This window comes from Bombus pyrosoma, linkage group LG8, assembly GCF_014825855.1.
Source record: "Bombus pyrosoma isolate SC7728 linkage group LG8, ASM1482585v1, whole genome shotgun sequence".
NCBI lineage: Eukaryota > Metazoa > Arthropoda > Insecta > Hymenoptera > Apidae > Bombus > Bombus pyrosoma.
In genome coordinates this window covers 6,012,178-6,020,979 of record NC_057777.1, presented here as the reverse complement: position 1 = coordinate 6,020,979, position 8,802 = coordinate 6,012,178, and the positions used below count along the sequence as shown (strand labels likewise).

The 8,802-nt window shown below is 45.8% G+C and overlaps 1 protein-coding gene across 1 annotated transcript in view; it reads left to right on the top strand.

The window, feature by feature from the left end:
- The first annotated feature begins 4,406 nt into the window (after positions 1–4,406).
- The window catches only part of LOC122570037 (chaoptin-like), an 89,948-nt gene continuing 85,552 nt past the window's right edge, over positions 4,407–8,802 (top strand). The window contains exon 1 of the mRNA XM_043731848.1: positions 4,407–4,766. The gene's annotated coding sequence lies outside the window, so the exon portion shown is untranslated. The remainder of the gene's footprint in view (positions 4,767–8,802) is intronic.

The window sequence follows — 8,802 nt, the reverse complement described above, 5'->3', positions numbered from 1 at the left end:
TCGAGCAATTGATTTACCATAATATCGCAAATACAACTGCTTCAATGTTCATAAAATTATGAAATCCAGGTGGCAAAAAGAAAAAAAAATATTAGGCGAATTCCCAGAAATCAGTGCAATCGATCGAAAAAAAATTCCAAATGAAGCGTTACGCCTTAATTGCACCTTGAAATATTCTCAAGTTTTCTCCGAGCACTTCACAAGTTCCAACTTTTGAAGTTAGGAATCAAGAATTACTGCGAAGCATGACGAATTTGCACACTGTCCAAGTTTGAATCAGCTGGCATTCGACGCCGGTTCTCTCTTCGTCGAGGCTCTTTCTCGTTTTCTCGCCGGCCACACATTCGACAGCGTGCAATCGTATTTCACCCGATGTCCGCCACTTCCGATCCAGCGAAGCTCGCAGGGCTAGCAGACGACTTTTTGTCCGAGCGTCACGTACGCGACGACGACGACAGGGGTAAAACGGGTGCGATTTTATATCGGTGAATCCCAGCGGACGACGTCTGCATAATCGCCGGCTGTCCAATGTCCAACGTCCCGATGCTCCGTTCGACGCGTCATAAACACGTCCCGCTGAAACGCGATGCCTTTGTGCCAAGTTTCACAGATAGACGGAAAATATTGTTGTTCGCCAAAGACACCTTGCATGGTGAAAAGCTCGTACACGGGTTATTATGGGGCTTCTCTTAACTTGGAGTATCATAATAAATGGTGATAAAATACACCTCTGCAATATTACAATTTTAATCAATCAATGTCATTATTCGTTGACATAATTCGGATAATCTGTTTTGACAAGAAGCTTCTATTACGATAATACGTTGTTGAGGCGTCAAACGTACCACGACAAAATTGGATAAATCGACAATTAGAAAAGCTGGTTAAGTCAAGTAATTACCACAAGTTGCCACAAAATTGCTATAAAAGATGATAGAAGAAAAAAGGAAACAAAAAGATAACGCTTCTCTTACGATACACTGTACATATACAATGAATCTACCCTGCAGGTTAATATTAGATTAACCAGTAGTTTGATCACACTCGGTTAATCTCCAATTTATTCCATATTCAAAGGGGAACTCTATAGAAATTCTGTCTTACTGACTGCCTTTAAAGGATATCGTGGTAACTGCCGTTATTCGGCGTAGGGATCCTGCGCAAACTTAAAGCCAGAAAATTTGGTATCGCCCCAGGCGTCGCAGAGGCGGCAGTTTGAAAGACTGGCGCGGAAATTGCCGGCTGACCTAATCTTGGCGCAGCTTTTCGAGCAGCCCATGGAAAATTCGAAGCTTGTGGCTCATGTTGAAGTTCTTGTCTTTCAGATTTCTTGGTGTTCGTGTCGTCGAGACACACACACCGTTGAACACCTTTCCGCGCTGCTTTCTAAAAGCTTCCACCACGTCAATCGATGTGCGATAGGTGTGTCTTCTTCGGGACGAGAACCGGGGTGCAACCTCTCTAGAAAACTCACGAACACTCCCCTTTGCCCCGAGTAGGATCGTTTCATTAATTCCATGTATATGTTTGCAACGGAGTTCGTTCTCGATTTGGATCATCGAGCGGGACTGCTGCCCAGTGCATGCCAGTTTGGCTTGGACATACTGCGAATGCATGTGACTTTGTCCAGCTGCATTTGAATTCTTTCTCAAAAGTCCTCCAGAGGATGCAACTGTCTTCTGATAACTGCTGTCTGTTCGCGTTATAACTCTAGTATAGTCTAGTAAAGGCAAACGATACGTAATTCCGTAAAACGTGTAAAATAAAAATACACGAAATGACGTACGCAGGCATATGGAAACTGTGTTTGAAGAACTTTGTGCGATTCTGTTATAAAGACCGGTTGAAATGCGAATGTTCTATCCTTTACAACGAATCGTTAATAAACGCGGTCATTCAGGTAATAAACAGATCAGTGGATATTTTATCCTCTTGACTTTAAACATCAAAGAGTCAGTTATGTCGAATGAAAGAATGCTGATAATATTCCAAAGTCTTTTACAAACATTCTAAATTAGTCGGCACGATCAAACTGCGAACACCAGAAATGTATCTCCAACGGCGTGTAAAAGCGCAAGTGCCTGCGGTGAATCGCTTTAACGCATTTTCAAAGCTATAGTCGTGCAAATCGTGGGATATTTACGGTCGAATTAACGCGATAACTTTGCCGGCAACGGGGAAGCCCTCCGTTCGGACGCGGCATGTTCACGAGTATGGTTGCGCGTGAGAGTTTTCTATCGTACAAACCCTGTTCTAGTCTAGAGACGAGAACGAAAGCTGTTAAAATCGACTTTTTCGGCAATTAGTGGGAAGTTAGGCGAGAAGAGGATCAACGACGGCTTGCGTACGGGGATATACTTTAGAGACAGATAATTTGCATCAGGCTGACATCCAGGAGCAGTCTAAGCCGGAAATTACACGACGTTTCGTGGAATTCTCACGGAATATCGGTTATCGACGAGCGGAAGAAGCACGTGTGCGCGCGAATTTGCTTTGAAGACACGTTTAGTCCGCGACCATAAAATTTCCGGATACCATCACCCGTCGACCGTCACGTTTCAGGAGCACGATAAGACGGCTAAACACCATCGAGAACTCCGACTACGAGATCCCTATTAAATCATAGCACTTTATGAAGACTTGTATGCTGCCTAGGATTATCAGGGCAGGCTCTTTCTTTTTCGTTCAAGCGTTTGGTCTTTATGCGTTGGGACGTACGTTGGCTTCTGTCGCTGAATTCAAATGGAGGTAGTTGTCAAACTTGAAGGAAACATATGATGGTGCTTCTGAAAGCTGGAATACACGATTAAATTTCAACTCCCAAAATCTTGATTTACACCACTACGATTTTCAGTCCATCGATTAACATTGTCAAGTAAGATACGTTCATTTGTGACAAAAGTGATTGGTTATTAGTGACGTAATAAACGGTGAAATTCCTTATACAATTACATTGTTCTTTATGCGAGTACCCTTTGAAATGAAAACGGACTGAATACGGCAAAAAACCTTAGGTTAGCCTAATGAGCAATTGTGCAAAGTTTCATTAAAATCGGCAAGTACCAGTCGCCAATTTTCCTTCTTAAGTAAAGTCTTAAACCTTATCTTTTCATAGTTTCGCTAACTCGTTCGTGCTGAGTAACTGGAATATTTAAACTTTGACCCTTGACCGATTTTACGATTTCCGTATATCTCGAGGGCAGCTCCTCTCGAAAAGCGCAAAAGCTTCCTGCGAGCAGCTAAACACGCTTGTCCAGCATTTGAAATCCAGATCATCCCCTAGAGAACAGGATGTTCCACCTCTATTACATCGACTTCGTTTTCCTTCGATAATCAAAGTATCTCGCCTGCAACGTCGGTGGAACCGCAGACTGGTAACGGTTTCCGTATATCGTATGAAACTGTACCGACAAACTGCTGCCAGTGGACGGGGAAACGCGACGAAGGGAGGAGGATGGTCAAGAAAGGAAACGCATTAAAGGGCAAAGAAGTGGGGTCGGACGTGTGCGCGAGCGTTGGAAAGGAGTACGATGTGCCGAGAGAGGAAAGTGGAAGGCAACAGGAAGAGAGGACGCATCGAAAACGGGGGAAAAGCGAGGTGGAACCCTCTCAGTGAGTCTCTCTTTCCGTCTTCGAATGTTATTTGTATCCGTCCTCTTCTGCTTCCTTTCTATATCGCGCTTCTTCTTTTCTCGACTCTCCCTCTGCCATCTTGCTAGCGATGGACTCAAGAGCGCTTTGAGTTATTTCATAGCCGAGACATATCCGTCTGGATAATACAAGTCCCTGGCGACTTATTAGGCATGTCAAAGAACTTCCAGAAACGGAGAAAAGTCAATGAGCATGCTCAAAATGTAACATAACATAAGCTGTAGAAAAGTGACACAACAGATGCGGTAGAACAATTTTTCGTTTCCATTTGCCAAAAACAATGAGACGTTCGACTTGCAAGCGAGCTCCTAGTCACAACATTTGTCAGAACGTGCCTTTATCGGGTGAGAAAGGGTTTTCTCCGCAACTCGACGATAGAGTTCAAACTTCACAAGCTCTCGGCGTTCGACACCCTTAAATTCGAAGCGACTGTAACCTCTGTACGACTAAATCGCTCGAAAACTCGCGACACAGAGGATCGAATGCCCATCACTACTCATCCCGTCCCTTCGTCGTCTCGGTTCTCGACTCTCTTCGTCTCTCGGGTTCGGACCCATCGTCGACGTTCTGTTCATCCAAACGCCCTCCCACGCCGCCCCCGCTTCTCGTCCAGCGTTCAATCGAGCCTCTTCCCTCTCTCTCGACGCGCGCTCTCTCTCTCTCCCTTTCTCTCTCTCCGTGTCTCGCCGCCCCTCGCGTCTCGCGCCGGCTCCACCGCTCCCATCCAGTCGGAGGCTCGCAGTCCGCCGGCGACTCTTCAATGAGAACGACGACGGTTCCGTGGCTGGGCGAGCGTTTCCACCGGGTGTCACGTTTCCGTCGACGGAAATAAATGCGTGTGCCGAAGTGCGTGTCCCTGCTCGCGCCCTACGTCGTCCCGTCCCTAGGATCGTTCGGGAGAATCGTCCACGAGAAATTCCACTCTCGTTGTGTGCCGGTCCGTGGCAATTTTTCCAACGCCGCGCCTCGTCGCTTCTGAACCACGATCGCTTCCTATTACACGCGGCTGTCAATCACAAAAAGGCAACTGCAAGCGTTGTCTGTTACCATCTACGCTTTTCAGAATATCGATCATCCGATCCAGAAATTCTACCACGAAGACTCCAGTACTATCGGTACGCAGTTATTGTTCCGTGTTTGTGGATGGGTTGTTTGATCGGTTTGAAGGGGGATTTCGGCGACGCGGCTGGGCAAACAGAGAATTCGTAGCGATAGGTAGTGAAGAGAAGGATTGATTGATTGATGACGAACCGTGGATGTGAGGTTGGATGGGTCTGTTGGTGTTGCGGTAGGGAAACGTAGGGTGAAGTATCTTTCGCGGTTGCACTAGGCTTCACCGGAAAATCTCGGCAAGTTTGTGGTTGCATCGTTCGAGGTAGGAATACCTGAGCACGTTGCGATCATTTTTCCGGAGCTTTGACTTTATACTTTCTTTTGATAGAATAATTGTTAGAGACGCTTCATACCTGCAATCTTTCTCTCGTCTTTCTTTACATAAACGCAAACGATAAAACGTGAACGTCGTTGAAAAAAGCTGAACGAGTTGCAAGGGAAATTTATCTGTAAATATTTCTTCGTCTGCATTAATAGGAAGCTAATTAAAGAGCCAGCCATCGACGAGTCAGCGAGAGAAAACGATTCAAAGATCGCGAAACATTATCGAAAAGGGGTGGAAAGAGATCGGTGGACCGGTGAGAGATTCTGGTCGTGCGAAGACAAAGCGAAACCGCTCGTTCAATCTAAATTTAAGTTACGGTAGAGTCACGTTTCAAAAACGTTTGAACCTCGTTTACCTCCCTAAGTACAGGCGAGCAAGTTTAATAAAGGCAGCCGGATAGAGGGTAGTTCGCAACGAGTCCAACTTTCTTGCCGAGGACTTTTAATCTCGTGATCCGTCGGCCCGTATCAATCTCGAGTGCCGAGGGACAGAGACGAAACGAGAGAGGACGCGTCGTTTCGGCTCGCACCATCCTCCGTGTTACGTGAAAACGCGCAACCCTCGCGGCGGCCAGAGGTGAGTTTCGTGCGTTAACCCTTCGCCAGCTGCGAGACCGACGTACACGCGGCCTAATTAAATCGTCTCGGCCAGGAACAAAATATCTCTATACCCGGCAGACTTTATATTTATGGAAAAATTTCAGCGGAATCAGCCTCTTTATTCCTTTCAAGCTCTGGTAGAGATCGAAAAATATCATTTTCATTTAGGATGTGAAGGATATTCCTTTCAAAAAGAAGAATGTTGTTTCGCTAAAATATAACATTGTTTAGACGATCACGAAGCTGTGCTCCTTTTTCATGTATATTATATCGATATACAAGTGACTGTATAGTGTAATTACGTCGCTGATTATGGACGGCACTTTGTGTAAAGTGGAGTGATTGGAGGATGAGAAGTTGATGAAGAGCCGTCCTCGGAGTAAGTGATTCATGGTGACTCGTGTTTTCGTCAAGGAAACGAACGTAAGTGTCAGAAACATTAACGAGCAGCGGAAGCTCCAATTGTAGCAATTCTATTCCTATTACTATTCATTTCAAGCTTTCGCTTCTAGAAGAAGAATGCAACTCGGCTGCAATTCGCGAAATAGGAACACGGGTAAAGAATAAAAGTACGACAATCACGGTCAAGCTACCCGCTATAGACACCTCGACTTTTCATCTTCCGTAACGTTGTACCTCACGTCAGTATCAAGGCCTCGATTGTTGAAATCGAGAGAAAATCGATGGTCGACGTCAGGCATAATACGCGTTGTTCCGAGCGAGGAACACCGCACTCACTGCGATTTGTTTCACGTTTTAACGCGAGCTTCGCATCATCAACGACGATCATCCGCGAGAGCAGTGTCGTTCGATTATCGACTTCGCCCAGGAAACCGATTTTCGTCGTTTGAAACGCGTGGGCGCGAGACGTCACCTATGACAAACGTCCACGCGATTTTTCGTCGACGTTCAGCCGCAATTCGTAAAAAGAGATCGCGAGATAAGCGTTTCGATCGATCCTTGGATACGTTCGTTTCCGGAGCTCGACCATCAAAGTCGTTACACGGGTTTTCTCGCGTGCAAGTGACGCGTTATGACAAATCAAGCGACACGATATCTTGCCTGATTTTATTCCTAGAAACACACGCTTTGCACTTCGCCGACAAATTCGCCGACAAATTCGACAAATTCAGAAGCTGAGAAGAAAATTGCTGCGAATCCCTATTTAGAAAGCACATCAGTGACCTACAGAATCAGTCTTGGAAATGGATAAGATAAAGAGGTCGTAATTGGAAAAAAGACGAGACGAGTCGATGGAATCACTATCAAAGGAATATCAACGGCGTCGCGGCATAAATATGTATACGCGTTATTTGCATGGCAAACGCAGTGACGATCTTTGTTACCGATATCGTCATGATCGCCGAGGATCGCTACCGATCTCTGACGTCACGAAGCTGAATTCTGCGAACGAAAGAACCCTAGCAGGCCACCGGTATTTCGCTGTGGTCTGAATTTTGATTCTCTTCTGTCACATTTTAATGCGCAGCCATACACGGCTGGGCATCGACCGTGCGCGGTGCACGCGCGTGCATACCTCCGACATATCTCTCACCCGCTGTTCCTCCTTCGATTTGCACCCTTGGGAACCACCTACCTCCACGGTTCTCGAAGATGGACAGCGTCGATTTCGTTTCGCCTTCGTGTCTGATCCATCTCGATCTCGCTAAAGAAGAATTTCACAAGGAAGCTAGAAATTTGAAAAAAAATTACGAATCTTGCATGCAAGTGGAATAGGTGATCTGTAACGTATACGTATCTTTTATTGGTGATCTTAGGGGTTGAAATCATCCTTTGAAGAAGACGCAAAATTTTCTCTTTCTTTGTTATGTACCCCGAGAACAGTGAGAAATATCGGGAAGAAGCTTAGATGTCTTCTTTTTCTGTCTACGATAGCGTGTGAAAATTCCTTTCGAAAAATCAATATCTTTCGAGTTACCCCTACCATCGGCTCTTAGAGGTCGAATTTTCTTCGTAGAAAAGGATATTAGGTACCTTAGGAGTACGAGGAAGCTTTGTTATCGCGCATTAGAAAAGAAAACCAGGCTAAGTCAATCATTTGTCCAGGTAAATCCGACACCGTGGTGCTTACAAAGCCCACCAAGGACCATTAAACTTCTGGGACGATCCTTAGAACATCCCCAGTTTCCTAGTTCTGAAGCGATACCGGTCGAAGCATCGCTCCTCAAACGATCAGCGATCAAAACCATAAAACCATGGCAGTCGGGGCGGGGGGTTGCGTACTTCGCCAGCGTTTTACGGCTTCATTAAGTCGCCGTTACGAGGTGGATACCAGTGGCTGAACAAAGTGAGCTGAACGCGGCGCAGCGATAAACCGCGCCGATTTATGAATACCATGAGAACCTTAACGATCGTTGCTAATCATTTCTGGGATGGCAGGATGGTCCTCGTATCTGGCGAGATTACCGCGCAAATTCGAAAAGCCGAGATAATGGTGGGACCGATGGAATTCTCAACACGAGATCGCTTCCTCGATGGATCGATGCTCGAAGAAACGAGGGCAAATAAAATAAACCGCTTGTGGCTTTAGAAATGCATTAGCCTACTTTAGTGGTGCAATGAAGTAGCTGCTCGTTCAACGAGAAATTGGCTATGTTTAGAGCGGAATTACGATAGGTTGCGCTGATCTTTCCAATTTACGTATATACGAGATTTTGATTAATGTAGCAACGGAATGTTTCAATAATTCACCGTTCTTTCCCGACAAACGTATCTACGAACTTCGATGCCAGAAATCCCTCGACGCGTTGGCGCACGCGCGCGAACTTCAATTAGCGGTCGCTGGCAATTAACAATGTACACGGTACTCGTTCGCCGTGGCCGAAAATTCGGAGGAACAGCGGATACGCCGCGAATTAACGATTAAACCGATCGAACCGCCCCTATCACCTCCATTTTTCCCCCACTCCACTGTGCCATGTACATGTCGCCGATTTATCTTCCCGCATTTTTCCCTTCGTGGAACAATTTCGGGAACCTCGCAATGGGAAACAACGAATTTCATTCAATATTTTCCGCCCCTGCTCCTCCACCACTCTTTTCCCCTCTCTCGATAAGCAAAATCATATTACTTTAATCAATGCTGTCAATAAC